General features: G+C 63.9%; 9 non-coding genes and 5 pseudogenes across 9 annotated transcripts; all 14 read right to left on the bottom strand.

Annotated features, from left to right (window-relative positions):
* Positions 1-265: 265 nt before the first annotated feature.
* On the bottom strand, positions 266-374 carry LOC139677290 (5S ribosomal RNA; annotated as a pseudogene).
* A 1275-nt stretch (positions 375-1649) lies between these two features.
* Positions 1650-1768, bottom strand: LOC139677269 (5S ribosomal RNA). Its single transcript, XR_011698826.1, has one exon. It is a non-coding gene; the product is annotated as a 5S ribosomal RNA (ribosomal RNA).
* Positions 1769-2488: 720 nt separating this feature from the next.
* LOC139677268 (5S ribosomal RNA) lies at positions 2489-2607 on the bottom strand. Its single transcript, XR_011698825.1, has one exon. It is a non-coding gene; the product is annotated as a 5S ribosomal RNA (ribosomal RNA).
* Positions 2608-3717: 1110 nt separating this feature from the next.
* LOC139677289 (5S ribosomal RNA) lies at positions 3718-3826 on the bottom strand (annotated as a pseudogene).
* Positions 3827-4978: 1152 nt separating this feature from the next.
* LOC139677267 (5S ribosomal RNA) lies at positions 4979-5097 on the bottom strand. The gene has a single exon (XR_011698824.1). It is a non-coding gene; the product is annotated as a 5S ribosomal RNA (ribosomal RNA).
* A 720-nt stretch (positions 5098-5817) lies between these two features.
* Positions 5818-5936, bottom strand: LOC139677284 (5S ribosomal RNA). The gene has a single exon (XR_011698841.1). It is a non-coding gene; the product is annotated as a 5S ribosomal RNA (ribosomal RNA).
* Positions 5937-7046: 1110 nt separating this feature from the next.
* On the bottom strand, positions 7047-7155 carry LOC139677288 (5S ribosomal RNA; annotated as a pseudogene).
* A 1110-nt stretch (positions 7156-8265) lies between these two features.
* On the bottom strand, positions 8266-8374 carry LOC139677286 (5S ribosomal RNA; annotated as a pseudogene).
* A 1030-nt stretch (positions 8375-9404) lies between these two features.
* Positions 9405-9513, bottom strand: LOC139677287 (5S ribosomal RNA; annotated as a pseudogene).
* A 1030-nt stretch (positions 9514-10543) lies between these two features.
* On the bottom strand, positions 10544-10662 carry LOC139677266 (5S ribosomal RNA). The gene has a single exon (XR_011698823.1). It is a non-coding gene; the product is annotated as a 5S ribosomal RNA (ribosomal RNA).
* A 1110-nt stretch (positions 10663-11772) lies between these two features.
* Positions 11773-11891, bottom strand: LOC139677265 (5S ribosomal RNA). Its single transcript, XR_011698822.1, has one exon. It is a non-coding gene; the product is annotated as a 5S ribosomal RNA (ribosomal RNA).
* A 1030-nt stretch (positions 11892-12921) lies between these two features.
* Positions 12922-13040, bottom strand: LOC139677264 (5S ribosomal RNA). The gene has a single exon (XR_011698821.1). It is a non-coding gene; the product is annotated as a 5S ribosomal RNA (ribosomal RNA).
* Positions 13041-13759: 719 nt separating this feature from the next.
* On the bottom strand, positions 13760-13878 carry LOC139677263 (5S ribosomal RNA). Its single transcript, XR_011698820.1, has one exon. It is a non-coding gene; the product is annotated as a 5S ribosomal RNA (ribosomal RNA).
* A 1110-nt stretch (positions 13879-14988) lies between these two features.
* On the bottom strand, positions 14989-15107 carry LOC139677262 (5S ribosomal RNA). Its single transcript, XR_011698819.1, has one exon. It is a non-coding gene; the product is annotated as a 5S ribosomal RNA (ribosomal RNA).
* Between the last annotated feature and the right edge of the window lie 459 nt (positions 15108-15566).

The following is a 15566-nucleotide window of genomic DNA, read 5'->3' as shown; positions in this document are numbered from 1 at the left end:
GCTCCAGCCCTGCCAAAACACCACTGCTCGCCCAAGGAAAACAAGGCAGGTGCACAGGGGGCACAAACACCCGAGCCCACAAGTGGCCACACGCACGCTCCCGGCCCGCCGAGGCCACGCCCACCAAAACACGGGCAGCGCCCCTCGCTCCCGTCCAGTCGAAATAAGCAGCAGCCGCCAAAAGGAGGGACACCCCCGTTCCCAGCTCATGGAAAAAGGCAGCAACCCAAACAGGAGGGAGAGTCGGGCAGCCGACGGGTGCAAAAGCCTACAGCAGCCGGTATTCCCAGGCGGTCTCCCATCCAAGTACTAACCGGGCCCGACCCTGCTTAGCTTCCGAGATCAGGCGTTCTCAGGGTGGTATGGCCGTAGGCACTGGCTAGTGCCACAGTGCCTCTCTTGTGGTGGTGACACCACTCGCTCGCCCTCACAAAATGTCCTTACTCGGCCAACACAAATCCATGCCAGTCCCACGCACCCAAGCGCCTATGCCCGGACCCACATGGCACCTACACAAAGTAAAACCCTGTCCCCAGACCCCCAAGGAGGTCATACGCACCCAAACGCCTGGCCCCGGAGCCCCAAGGCGGCCACATGCACTCAAACGCCTGACCCCGGAGCCCCAAGGTGGCCACATGCACTCAAACGCCTGGCCCCGGAGCCCCAATGCGGCCACATGCACTCAAACGTCTGACCCCGGTGCTCCAAGGCGGCCACATGCACTCAAACGCCTGGCCCCGGAGCCCCAATGCGGCCACATGCACTCAAACGTCTGACCCCGGAGCCCCAATGCGGCCACATGCACTCAAACGCCTGACCCCGGAGCCCCAAGGCGGCCACATGCACTCAAACGCCTGACCCCGGTGCCCCAAGACCATCCCACGCACCCAGACGAATGTCCCAGACCCCCAAGGCAGCACCACGCACCCAAACGCCTTGCCCCTGACCTCCAAGGTGCCACAGAGGCCCAAACACCTCTGCACGGACCCCCAAGGTAGTCACACACACCCAAACGCCTGTGCCCGGACCCCAAAGACAGCCACACACACCCAAACGCCTGTCTCAGGACCCCAAGGAAGCCCCACGCACACACACACCTGTCCATGGACCTCGAAGTGGTCACACACACGCTCCCCGCCTGCCACCACCATGCACACCAAAGCGCACTCGGCGCCCCTGCCTCCTGCTCCACCACAAAGGCAGCCCTGCCCACACAAGGGATATTCCCCCGCACCACTCACGCAAAACCCGACAGCCCCCGCTATGCCCGGCCGCTGTCCCATCCACCCTGCACAGCTTCCCACATCACACTCTCACACCTGCTCTTCTCAGGGGCCCATGGCCGTAGGCACCTCGCAGCCCGACTGTCCCCGACGGACAGCACGCTCCAGCCCTGCCAAAACACCACTGCTCGCCCAAGGAAAACAAGGCAGGTGCACAGGGGGCACAAACACCCGAGCCCACAAGTGGCCACACGCACGCTCCCGGCCCGCCGAGGCCACGCCCACCAAAACACGGGCAGCGCCCCTCGCTCCCGTCCAGTCGAAATAAGCAGCAGCCGCCAAAAGGAGGGACACCCCCGTTCCCAGCTCATGGAAAAAGGCAGCAACCCAAACAGGAGGGAGAGTCGGGCAGCCGACGGGTGCAAAAGCCTACAGCACCCGGTATTCCCAGGCGGTCTCCCATCCAAGTACTAACCGGGCCCGACCCTGCTTAGCTTCCGAGATCAGACGAGATCGGGCGTTCTCAGGGTGGTATGGCCGTAGGCACCAGCCAGCCCCACAGCGCCTCTCTTATGCCGCGCACACCACTCGCACGCCCTCAAAAAACGCGGCTGCTCATTCGACAAACACCCACGCTAGCCCCACGCAAACGCCTGTCTCAGGACCCCCAAGGCAGCCCCACACACACAAACACCTGTCCACGGACCCCGAAGTGGACACACACACGCTCCCCGCAAACCACCCTGCGCACATACCAAGCGCACCAAAGCGCCCCTGCCTCCTGCCCCACCCCAAAGGCAGCCCTGCCCACACAAGGGACGCTCGCCCGCACCACTCACGCAAAAACCGACAGCACCCGCAATGCCCGGCCGCTGTCCCATCCAAGTACTAACCGGGCTCCACCCTGCACAGCTTCCCACATCACACTCTCACACCTGCTCTTCTCAGGGGGCCATGGCCATAGGCACCAGGCAGCCCCACTGTCCCCGACGGACAGCACGCTCCAGCCCTGCCAAAACACCACTGCTCGCCCAAGGAAAACAAGGCAGGTGCACAGGGGGCACAAACACCCGAGCCCACAAGTGGCCACACGCACGCTCCCGGCCCGCCGAGGCCACGCCCACCAAAATACGGGCAGCGCCCCTCGCTCCTGTCCAGTCGAAATAAGCAGCAGCCGCCAACAGAAGGGACACCCCGGTGCCCAGCTCATGGAAAAAGGCAGCAACCCAAACAGGAGGGAGAGTCGGGCAGCCGACGGGTGCAAAAGCCTACAGCACCCGGTATTCCCAGGCGGTCTCCCATCCAAGTACTAACCGGGCCCGACCCTGCTTAGCTTCCGAGATCAGACGAGATCGGGCGTTCTCAGGGTGGTATGGCCGTAGGCACTGGCTAGTGCCACAGTGCCTCTCTTGTGGCGGTGACACCACTCGCTCGCCCTCACAAAATGTCCTTACTCGGCCAACACAAATCCATGCCAGTCCCACGCACCCAAGCGCCTATGCCCGGACCCACATGGCACCTACACAAAGTAAAACCCTGTCCCCAGACCCCCAAGGAGGTCATACGCACCCAAACGCCTGGCCCCGGAGCCCCAAGGCGGCCACATGCACTCAAACGCCTGACCCCGGAGCCCCAAGGCAGCCACATGCACTCAAACGCCTGGCCCCGGAGCCCCAAGGCGGCCACATGCACTCAAACGCCTGACCCCGGTGCCCCAAGACCGCCCCATGCACCCAGACGAATGTCCCAGATCCCCAAGGCAGCACCACGCACCCAAACGCCTTGCCCCGGACCTCCAAGGTGCCACAGAGGCCCAGACACCTCGGCGCGGACCCCCAAGGTAGTCACACACACCCAAACGCCTGTGCCCGGACCCAAAGACAGCCACACACACCCAAACGCCTGTCTCAGGACCCCAAGGAAGCCCCACGCACACACACACCTGTCCATGGACCTCGAAGTGGTCACACACACGCTCCCCGCCTGCCACCACAACGCACACCAAAGCGCACTCGGCGCCCCTGCCTCCTGCTCCACCACAAAGGCAGCCCTGCCCACACAAGGGATATTCCCCCGCACCACTCACGCAAAACCCGACAGCCCCCGCTATGCCCGGCCGCTGTCCCATCCAGCCTGCACAGCTTCCCACATCACACTCTCACACCTGCTCTTCTCAGGGGCCCATGGCCGTAGGCACCTCGCAGCCCGACTGTCCCCGACGGACAGCACGCTCCAGCCCTGCCAAAACACCACTGCTCGCCCAAGGAAAACAAGGCAGGTGCACAGGGGGCACAAACACCCGAGCCCACAAGTGGCCACACGCACGCTCCCGGCCCGCCGAGGCCACGCCCACCAAAACACGGGCAGCGCCCCTCGCTCCTGTCCAGTCGAAATAAGCAGCAGCCGCCAAAAGGAGGGACACCCCCGTTCCCAGCTCATGGAAAAAGGCAGCAACCCAAACAGGAGGGAGAGTCGGGCAGCCGACGGGTGCAAAAGCCTACAGCAGCCGGTATTCCCAGGCGGTCTCCCATCCAAGTACTAACCGGGCCCGACCCTGCTTAGCTTCCGAGATCAGGCGTTCTCAGGGTGGTATGGCCGTAGGCACTGGCTAGTGCCACAGTGCCTCTCTTGTGGCGGTGACACCACTCGCTCGCCCTCACAAAATGTCCTTACTGGGCCAACACAAATCCATGCCAGTCCCACGCACCCAAGCGCCTATGCCCGGACCCACATGGCACCTACACAAAGTAAAACCCTGTCCCCAGACCCCCAAGGAGGTCATACGCACCCAAACGCCTGGCCCCGGAGCCCCAAGGCGGCCACATGCACTCAAACGCCTGACCCCGGAGCCCCAAGGTGGCCACATGCACTCAAACGCCTGGCCCCGGAGCCCCAATGCGGCCACATGCACTCAAACGTCTGACCCCGGTGCTCCAAGGCGGCCACATGCACTCAAACGCCTGGCCCCGGTGCCCCAAGACCGTCCCACGCACCCAGACGAATGTCCCAGACCCCCAAGGCAGCACCACGCACCCAAACGCCTTGCCCCTGACCTCCAAGGTGCCACAGAGGCCCAAACACCTCTGCACGGACCCCCAAGGTAGTCACACACACCCAAACGCCTGTGCCCGGACCCCAAAGACAGCCACACACACCCAAACGCCTGTCTCAGGACCCCAAGGAAGCCCCACGCACACACACACCTGTCCATGGACCTCGAAGTGGTCACACACACGCTCCCCGCCTGCCACCACCATGCACACCAAAGCGCACTCGGCGCCCCTGCCTCCTGCTCCACCACAAAGGCAGCCCTGCCCACACAAGGGATGTTCCCCCGCACCACTCACGCAAAACCCGACAGCCCCCGCTATGCCCGGCCGCTGTCCCATCCAGCCTGCACAGCTTCCCACATCACACTCTCACACCTGCTCTTCTCAGGGGCCCATGGCCGTAGGCACCTCGCAGCCCGACTGTCCCCGACGGACAGCACGCTCCAGCCCTGCCAAAACACCACTGCTCGCCCAAGGAAAACAAGGCAGGTGCACAGGGGGCACAAACACCCGAGCCCACAAGTGGCCACACGCACGCTCCCGGCCCGCCGAGGCCACGCCCACCAAAACACGGGCAGCGCCCCTCGCTCCCGTCCAGTCGAAATAAGCAGCAGCCGCCAAAAGGAGGGACACCCCCGTTCCCAGCTCATGGAAAAAGGCAGCAACCCAAACAGGAGGGAGAGTCGGGCAGCCGACGGGTGCAAAAGCCTACAGCACCCGGTATTCCCAGGCGGTCTCCCATCCAAGTACTAACCGGGCCCGACCCTGCTTAGCTTCCGAGATCAGACGAGATCGGGCGTTCTCAGGGTGGTATGGCCGTAGGCACCAGCCAGCCCCACAGCGCCTCTCTTATGCCGCGCACACCACTCGCACGCCCTCAAAAAACGCGGCTGCTCATTCGACAAACACCCACGCTAGCCCCACGCAAACGCCTGTCTCAGGACCCCCAAGGCAGCCCCACACACACAAACACCTGTCCACGGACCCCGAAGTGGACACACACACGCTCCCCGCAAACCACCCTGCGCACATACCAAGCGCACCAAAGCGCCCCTGCCTCCTGCCCCACCCCAAAGGCAGCCCTGCCCACACAAGGGACGCTCGCCCGCACCACTCACGCAAAAACCGACAGCACCCGCAATGCCCGGCCGCTGTCCCATCCAAGTACTAACCGGGCTCCACCCTGCACAGCTTCCCACATCACACTCTCACACCTGCTCTTCTCAGGGGGCCATGGCCATAGGCACCAGGCAGCCCCACTGTCCCCGACGGACAGCACGCTCCAGCCCTGCCAAAACACCACTGCTCGCCCAAGGAAAACAAGGCAGGTGCACAGGGGGCACAAACACCCGAGCCCACAAGTGGCCACACGCACGCTCCCGGCCCGCCGAGGCCACGCCCACCAAAATACGGGCAGCGCCCCTCGCTCCTGTCCAGTCGAAATAAGCAGCAGCCGCCAACAGAAGGGACACCCCGGTGCCCAGCTCATGGAAAAAGGCAGCAACCCAAACAGGAGGGAGAGTCGGGCAGCCGACGGGTGCAAAAGCCTACAGCAGCCGGTATTCCCAGGCGGTCTCCCATCCAAGTACTAACCGGGCCCGACCCTGCTTAGCTTCCGAGATCAGACGAGATCGGGCGTTCTCAGGGTGGTATGGCCGTAGGCACTGGCTAGTGCCACAGTGCCTCTCTTGTGGCGGTGACACCACTCGCTCGCCCTCACAAAATGTCCTTACTGGGCCAACACAAATCCATGCCAGTCCCACGCACCCAAGCGCCTATGCCCGGACCCACATGGCACCTACACAAAGTAAAACCCTGTCCCCAGACCCCCAAGGAGGTCATACGCACCCAAACGCCTGGCCCCGGAGCCCCAAGGCGGCCACATGCACTCAAACGCCTGACCCCGGAGCCCCAAGGCAGCCACATGCACTCAAACGCCTGGCCCCGGAGCCCCAAGGCGGCCACATGCACTCAAACGCCTGACCCCGGTGCCCCAAGACCGCCCCATGCACCCAGACGAATGTCCCAGATCCCCAAGGCAGCACCACGCACCCAAACGCCTTGCCCCGGACCTCCAAGGTGCCACAGAGGCCCAGACACCTCTGCGCGGACCCCCAAGGTAGTCACACACACCCAAACGCCTGTGCCCGGACCCAAAGACAGCCACACACACCCAAACGCCTGTCTCAGGACCCCAAGGAAGCCCCACGCACACACACACCTGTCCATGGACCTCGAAGTGGTCACACACACGCTCCCCGCCTGCCACCACCATGCACACCAAAGCGCACTCGGCGCCCCTGCCTCCTGCTCCACCACAAAGGCAGCCCTGCCCACACAAGGGATATTCCCCCGCACCACTCACGCAAAACCCGACAGCCCCCGCTATGCCCGGCCGCTGTCCCATCCAGCCTGCACAGCTTCCCACATCACACTCTCACACCTGCTCTTCTCAGGGGCCCATGGCCGTAGGCACCTCGCAGCCCGACTGTCCCCGACGGACAGCACGCTCCAGCCCTGCCAAAACACCACTGCTCGCCCAAGGAAAACAAGGCAGGTGCACAGGGGGCACAAACACCCGAGCCCACAAGTGGCCACACGCACGCTCCCGGCCCGCCGAGGCCACGCCCACCAAAACACGGGCAGCGCCCCTCGCTCCCGTCCAGTCGAAATAAGCAGCAGCCGCCAAAAGGAGGGACACCCCCGTTCCCAGCTCATGGAAAAAGGCAGCAACCCAAACAGGAGGGAGAGTCGGGCAGCCGACGGGTGCAAAAGCCTACAGCAGCCGGTATTCCCAGGCGGTCTCCCATCCAAGTACTAACCGGGCCCGACCCTGCTTAGCTTCCGAGATCAGGCGTTCTCAGGGTGGTATGGCCGTAGGCACTGGCTAGTGCCACAGTGCCTCTCTTGTGGCGGTGACACCACTCGCTCGCCCTCACAAAATGTCCTTACTGGGCCAACACAAATCCATGCCAGTCCCACGCACCCAAGCGCCTATGCCCGGACCCACATGGCACCTACACAAAGTAAAACCCTGTCCCCAGACCCCCAAGGAGGTCATACGCACCCAAACGCCTGGCCCCGGAGCCCCAAGGCGGCCACATGCACTCAAACGCCTGACCCCGGAGCCCCAAGGCAGCCACATGCACTCAAACGCCTGGCCCCGGAGCCCCAAGGCGGCCACATGCACTCAAACGCCTGACCCCGGTGCCCCAAGACCGCCCCATGCACCCAGACGAATGTCCCAGATCCCCAAGGCAGCACCACGCACCCAAACGCCTTGCCCCGGACCTCCAAGGTGCCACAGAGGCCCAGACACCTCTGCGCGGACCCCCAAGGTAGTCACACACACCCAAACGCCTGTGCCCGGACCCAAAGACAGCCACACACACCCAAACGCCTGTCTCAGGACCCCAAGGAAGCCCCACGCACACACACACCTGTCCATGGACCTCGAAGTGGTCACACACACGCTCCCCGCCTGCCACCACCACGCACACCAAAGCGCACTCGGCGCCCCTGCCTCCTGCTCCACCACAAAGGCAGCCCTGCCCACACAAGGGATATTCCCCCGCACCACTCACGCAAAACCCGACAGCCCCCGCTATGCCCGGCCGCTGTCCCATCCAGCCTGCACAGCTTCCCACATCACACTCTCACACCTGCTCTTCTCAGGGGGCCATGGCCATAGGCACCCCGCAGCCCCACTGTCCCCGACGGACAGCACGCTCCAGCCCTGCCAAAACACCACTGCTCGCCCACGGAAAACAAGGCAGGTGCACAGGGGGCACAAACACCCGAGCCCACAAGTGGCCACACGCACGCTCCCGGCCCGCCGAGGCCACGCCCACCAAAACACGGGCAGCGCCCCTCGCTCCCGTCCAGTCGAAATAAGCAGCAGCCGCCAAAAGGAGGGACACCCCCGTTCCCAGCTCATGGAAAAAGGCAGCAACCCAAACAGGAGGGAGAGTCGGGCAGCCGACGGGTGCAAAAGCCTACAGCAGCCGGTATTCCCAGGCGGTCTCCCATCCAAGTACTAACCGGGCCCGACCCTGCTTAGCTTCCGAGATCGGGCGTTCTCAGGGTGGTATGGCCGTAGGCACTGGCTAGTGCCACAGTGCCTCTCTTGTGGCGGTGACACCACTCGCTCGCCCTCACAAAATGTCCTTACTGGGCCAACACAAATCCATGCCAGTCCCACGCACCCAAGCGCCTATGCCCGGACCCACATGGCACCTACACAAAGTAAAACCCTGTCCCCAGACCCCCAAGGAGGTCATACGCACCCAAACGCCTGGCCCCGGAGCCCCAAGGCGGCCACATGCACTCAAACGCCTGACCCCGGTGCCCCAAGACCGCCTCACGCACCCAGACGAATGTCCCAGATCCCCAAGGCAGCACCACGCACCCAAACGCCTTGCCCCGGACCTCCAAGGTGCCACAGAGGCCCAAACACCTCTGCACGGACCCCCAAGGTAGTCACACACACCCAAACGCCTGTGCCCGGACCCAAAGACAGCCACACACACCCAAACGCCTGTCTCAGGACCCCAAGGAAGCCCCACGCACACACACACCTGTCCACGGACCTCGAAGTGGTCACACACACACGCTCCCCGCCTGCCACCACCACGCACACCAAAGCGCACTCGGCGCCCCTGCCTCCTGCTCCACCACAAAGGCAGCCCTGCCCACACAAGGGATATTCCCCCGCACCACTCACGCAAAACCCGACAGCCCCCGCTATGCCCGGCCGCTGTCCCATCCACCCTGCACAGCTTCCCACATCACACTCTCACACCTGCTCTTCTCAGGGGCCCATGGCCGTAGGCACCCCGCAGCCCCACTGTCCCCGACGGACAGCACGCTCCAGCCCTGCCAAAACACCACTGCTCGCCCAAGGAAAACAAGGCAGGTGCACAGGGGGCACAAACACCCGAGCCCACAAGTGGCCACACGCACGCTCCCGGCCCGCCGAGGCCACGCCCACCAAAATACGGGCAGCGCCCCTCGCTCCTGTCCAGTCGAAATAAGCAGCAGCCGCCAACAGAAGGGACACCCCGGTGCCCAGCTCATGGAAAAAGGCAGCAACCCAAACAGGAGGGAGAGTCGGGCAGCCGACGGGTGCAAAAGCCTACAGCAGCCGGTATTCCCAGGCGGTCTCCCATCCAAGTACTAACCGGGCCCGACCCTGCTTAGCTTCCGAGATCAGGCGTTCTCAGGGTGGTATGGCCGTAGGCACTGGCTAGTGCCACAGTGCCTCTCTTGTGGCGGTGACACCACTCGCTCGCCCTCACAAAATGTCCTTACTGGGCCAACACAAATCCATGCCAGTCCCACGCACCCAAGCGCCTATGCCCGGACCCACATGGCACCTACACAAAGTAAAACCCTGTCCCCAGACCCCCAAGGAGGTCATACGCACCCAAACGCCTGGCCCCGGAGCCCCAAGGCGGCCACATGCACTCAAACGCCTGACCCCGGTGCCCCAAGACCGCCTCACGCACCCAGACGAATGTCCCAGATCCCCAAGGCAGCACCACGCACCCAAACGCCTTGCCCCGGACCTCCAAGGTGCCACAGAGGCCCAAACACCTCTGCACGGACCCCCAAGGTAGTCACACACACCCAAACGCCTGTGCCCGGACCCAAAGACAGCCACACACACCCAAACGCCTGTCTCAGGACCCCAAGGAAGCCCCACGCACACACACACCTGTCCACGGACCTCGAAGTGGTCACACACACACGCTCCCCGCCTGCCACCACCACGCACACCAAAGCGCACTCGGCGCCCCTGCCTCCTGCTCCACCACAAAGGCAGCCCTGCCCACACAAGGGATATTCCCCCGCACCACTCACGCAAAACCCGACAGCCCCCGCTATGCCCGGCCGCTGTCCCATCCACCCTGCACAGCTTCCCACATCACACTCTCACACCTGCTCTTCTCAGGGGCCCATGGCCGTAGGCACCCCGCAGCCCCACTGTCCCCGACGGACAGCACGCTCCAGCCCTGCCAAAACACCACTGCTCGCCCAAGGAAAACAAGGCAGGTGCACAGGGGGCACAAACACCCGAGCCCACAAGTGGCCACACGCACGCTCCCGGCCCGCCGAGGCCACGCCCACCAAAACACGGGCAGCGCCCCTCGCTCCTGACCAGTCGAAATAAGCAGCAGCCGCCAAAAGGAGGGACACCCCCGTTCCCAGCTCATGGAAAAAGGCAGCAACCCAAACAGGAGGGAGAGTCGGGCAGCCGACGGGTGCAAAAGCCTACAGCACCCGGTATTCCCAGGCGGTCTCCCATCCAAGTACTAACCGGGCCCGACCCTGCTTAGCTTCCGAGATCAGACGAGATCGGGCGTTCTCAGGGTGGTATGGCCGTAGGCACTGGCTAGTGCCACAGTGCCTCTCTTGTGGCGGTGACACCACTCGCTCGCCCTCACAAAATGTCCTTACTGGGCCAACACAAATCCATGCCAGTCCCACGCACCCAAGCGCCTATGCCCGGACCCACATGGCACCTACACAAAGTAAAACCCTGTCCCCAGACCCCCAAGGAGGTCATACGCACCCAAACGCCTGGCCCCGGAGCCCCAAGGCGGCCACATGCACTCAAACGCCTGACCCCGGAGCCCCAAGGCAGCCACATGCACTCAAACGCCTGGCCCCGGAGCCCCAAGGCGGCCACATGCACTCAAACGCCTGATCCCGGTGCCCCAAGACCGCCCCATGCACCCAGACGAATGTCCCAGATCCCCAAGGCAGCACCACGCACCCAAACGCCTTGCCCCGGACCTCCAAGGTGCCACAGAGGCCCAGACACCTCGGCGCGGACCCCCAAGGTAGTCACACACACCCAAACGCCTGTGCCCGGACCCAAAGACAGCCACACACACCCAAACGCCTGTCTCAGGACCCCAAGGAAGCCCCACGCACACACACACCTGTCCATGGACCTCGAAGTGGTCACACACACGCTCCCCGCCTGCCACCACCACGCACACCAAAGCGCACTCGGCGCCCCTGCCTCCTGCTCCACCACAAAGGCAGCCCTGCCCACACAAGGGATATTCCCCCGCACCACTCACGCAAAACCCGACAGCCCCCGCTATGCCCGGCCGCTGTCCCATCCAGCCTGCACAGCTTCCCACATCACACTCTCACACCTGCTCTTCTCAGGGGCCCATGGCCGTAGGCACCTCGCAGCCCGACTGTCCCCGACGGACAGCACGCTCCAGCCCTGCCAAAACACCACTGCTCGCCCAAGGAAAACAAGGCAGGTGCACAGGGGGCACAAACACCCGAGCCCACAAGTGGCCACACGCACGCTCCCGGCCCGCCGAGGCCACGCCCACCAAAACACGGGCAGCGCCCCTCGCTCCCGTCCAGTCGAAATAAGCAGCAGCCGCCAAAAGGAGGGACACCCCCGTTCCCAGCTCATGGAAAAAGGCAGCAACCCAAACAGGAGGGAGAGTCGGGCAGCCGACGGGTGCAAAAGCCTACAGCACCCGGTATTCCCAGGCGGTCTCCCATCCAAGTACTAACCGGGCCCGACCCTGCTTAGCTTCCGAGATCAGACGAGATCGGGCGTTCTCAGGGTGGTATGGCCGTAGGCACTGGCTAGTGCCACAGTGCCTCTCTTGTGGCGGTGACACCACTCGCTCGCCCTCACAAAATGTCCTTACTGGGCCAACACAAATCCATGCCAGTCCCACGCACCCAAGCGCCTATGCCCGGACCCACATGGCACCTACACAAAGTAAAACCCTGTCCCCAGACCCCCAAGGAGGTCATACGCACCCAAACGCCTGGCCCCGGAGCCCCAAGGCGGCCACATGCACTCAAACGCCTGACCCCGGTGCCCCAAGACCGCCTCACGCACCCAGACGAATGTCCCAGATCCCCAAGGCAGCACCACGCACCCAAACGCCTTGCCCCGGACCTCCAAGGTGCCACAGAGGCCCAAACACCTCTGCACGGACCCCCAAGGTAGTCACACACACCCAAACGCCTGTGCCCGGACCCAAAGACAGCCACACACACCCAAACGCCTGTCTCAGGACCCCAAGGAAGCCCCACGCACACACACACCTGTCCACGGACCTCGAAGTGGTCACACACACACGCTCCCCGCCTGCCACCACCATGCACACCAAAGCGCACTCGGCGCCCCTGCCTCCTGCTCCACCACAAAGGCAGCCCTGCCCACACAAGGGATATTCCCCCGCACCACTCACGCAAAACCCGACAGCCCCCGCTATGCCCGGCCGCTGTCCCATCCACCCTGCACAGCTTCCCACATCACACTCTCACACCTGCTCTTCTCAGGGGGCCATGGCCATAGGCACCTGGCAGCCCCACTGTCCCCGACGGACAGCACGCTCCAGCCCTGCCAAAACACCACTGCTCGCCCAAGGAAAACAAGGCAGGTGCACAGGGGGCACAAACACCCGAGCCCACAAGTGGCCACACGCACGCTCCCGGCCCGCCGAGGCCACGCCCACCAAAATACGGGCAGCGCCCCTCGCTCCTGACCAGTCGAAATAAGCAGCAGCCGCCAAAAGGAGGGACACCCCCGTTCCCAGCTCATGGAAAAAGGCAGCAACCCAAACAGGAGGCAGAGTCGGGCAGCCGACGGGTGCAAAAGCCTACAGCACCCGGTATTCCCAGGCGGTCTCCCATCCAAGTACTAACCGGGCCCGACCCTGCTTAGCTTCCGAGATCAGACGAGATCGGGCGTTCTCAGGGTGGTATGGCCGTAGGCACCAGCCAGCCCCACAGCGCCTCTCTTATGCCGCGCACACCACTCGCACGCCCTCAAAAAACGCGGCTGCTCATTCGACAAACACCCACGCTAGCCCCACGCAAACGCCTGTCTCAGGACCCCCAAGGCAGCCCCACACACACAAACACCTGTCCACGGACCCCGAAGTGGACACACACACGCTCCCCGCAAACCACCCTGCGCACATACCAAGCGCACCAAAGCGCCCCTGCCTCCTGCCCCACCCCAAAGGCAGCCCTGCCCACACAAGGGACGCTCGCCCGCACCACTCACGCAAAAACCGACAGCACCCGCAATGCCCGGCCGCTGTCCCATCCAAGTACTAACCGGGCTCCACCCTGCACAGCTTCCCACATCACACTCTCACACCTGCTCTTCTCAGGGGGCCATGGCCATAGGCACCAGGCAGCCCCACTGTCCCCGACGGACAGCACGCTCCAGCCCTGCCAAAACACCACTGCTCGCCCAAGGAAAACAAGGCAGGTGCACAGGGGGCACAAACACCCGAGCCCACAAGTGGCCACACGCACGCTCCCGGCCCGCCGAGGCCACGCCCACCAAACACGGGCAGCGCCCCTCGCTCCTGTCCAGTCGAAATAAGCAGCAGCCGCCAACAGAAGGGACACCCCGGTGCCCAGCTCATGGAAAAAGGCAGCAACCCAAACAGGAGGGAGAGTCGGGCAGCCGACGGGTGCAAAAGCCTACAGCACCCGGTATTCCCAGGCGGTCTCCCATCCAAGTACTAACCGGGCCCGACCCTGCTTAGCTTCCGAGATCAGACGAGATCGGGCGTTCTCAGGGTGGTATGGCCGTAGGCACTGGCTAGTGCCACAGTGCCTCTCTTGTGGCGGTGACACCACTCGCTCGCCCTCACAAAATGTCCTTACTCGGCCAACACAAATCCATGCCAGTCCCACGCACCCAAGCGCCTATGCCCGGACCCACATGGCACCTACACAAAGTAAAACCCTGTCCCCAGACCCCCAAGGAGGTCATACGCACCCAAACGCCTGGCCCCGGAGCCCCAAGGCGGCCACATGCACTCAAACGCCTGACCCCGGAGCCCCAAGGCAGCCACATGCACTCAAACGCCTGGCCCCGGAGCCCCAAGGCGGCCACATGCACTCAAACGCCTGACCCCGGTGCCCCAAGACCGCCCCATGCACCCAGACGAATGTCCCAGATCCCCAAGGCAGCACCACGCACCCAAACGCCTTGCCCCGGACCTCCAAGGTGCCACAGAGGCCCAGACACCTCTGCGCGGACCCCCAAGGTAGTCACACACACCCAAACGCCTGTGCCCGGACCCAAAGACAGCCACACACACCCAAACGCCTGTCTCAGGACCCCAAGGAAGCCCCACGCACACACACACCTGTCCACGGACCTCGAAGTGGACACACACACGCTCCCCGCCTGCCACCACCATGCACACCAAAGCGCACTCGGCGCCCCTGCCTCCTGCTCCACCACAAAGGCAGCCCTGCCCACACAAGGGATATTCCCCCGCACCACTCACGCAAAACCCGACAGCCCCCGCTATGCCCGGCCGCTGTCCCATCCAGCCTGCACAGCTTCCCACATCACACTCTCACACCTGCTCTTCTCAGGGGCCCATGGCCGTAGGCACCTCGCAGCCCGACTGTCCCCGACGGACAGCACGCTCCAGCCCTGCCAAAACACCACTGCTCGCCCAAGGAAAACAAGGCAGGTGCACAGGGGGCACAAACACCCGAGCCCACAAGTGGCCACACGCACGCTCCCGGCCCGCCGAGGCCACGCCCACCAAAACACGGGCAGCGCCCCTCGCTCCCGTCCAGTCGAAATAAGCAGCAGCCGCCAAAAGGAGGGACACCCCCGTTCCCAGCTCATGGAAAAAGGCAGCAACCCAAACAGGAGGGAGAGTCGGGCAGCCGACGGGTGCAAAAGCCTACAGCACCCGGTATTCCCAGGCGGTCTCCCATCCAAGTACTAACCGGGCCCGACCCTGCTTAGCTTCCGAGATCAGACGAGATCGGGCGTTCTCAGGGTGGTATGGCCGTAGGCACTGGCTAGTGCCACAGTGCCTCTCTTGTGGCGGTGACACCACTCGCTCGCCCTCACAAAATGTCCTTACTCGGCCAACACAAATCCATGCCAGTCCCACGCACCCAAGCGCCTATGCCCGGACCCACATGGCACCTACACAAACCAAAACGCCTGACCCCAGACCCTCAAGGAGGCCATACGTACCCAAACGCCTGACCTCGGAGCCCCAAAGCGGCCACATGCACTCAAACGCCTGACCCCGGAGCCCCAATGCGGCCACATGCACTCAAACGCCTGACCCCGGAGCCCCAATGCGGCCACATGCACTCAAACGCCTGACCCCGGAGCCCCAAGGTGGCCACATGCACTCAAACGCCTGACCCCGGTGCCCCAAGACCGTCCCACGCACCCAGACGAATGTCCCAGACCCCCAAGGCAGCACCACGCACCCAAACGCCTTGCCCCTGACCTCCAAGG

Source organism: Pithys albifrons, chromosome 11 (assembly GCF_047495875.1).
Source record: "Pithys albifrons albifrons isolate INPA30051 chromosome 11, PitAlb_v1, whole genome shotgun sequence".
Lineage (NCBI taxonomy): Eukaryota > Metazoa > Chordata > Aves > Passeriformes > Thamnophilidae > Pithys > Pithys albifrons.
Note: the sequence above shows the minus strand (reverse complement) of the source record. Positions and strands in the feature narration are given on the sequence as shown.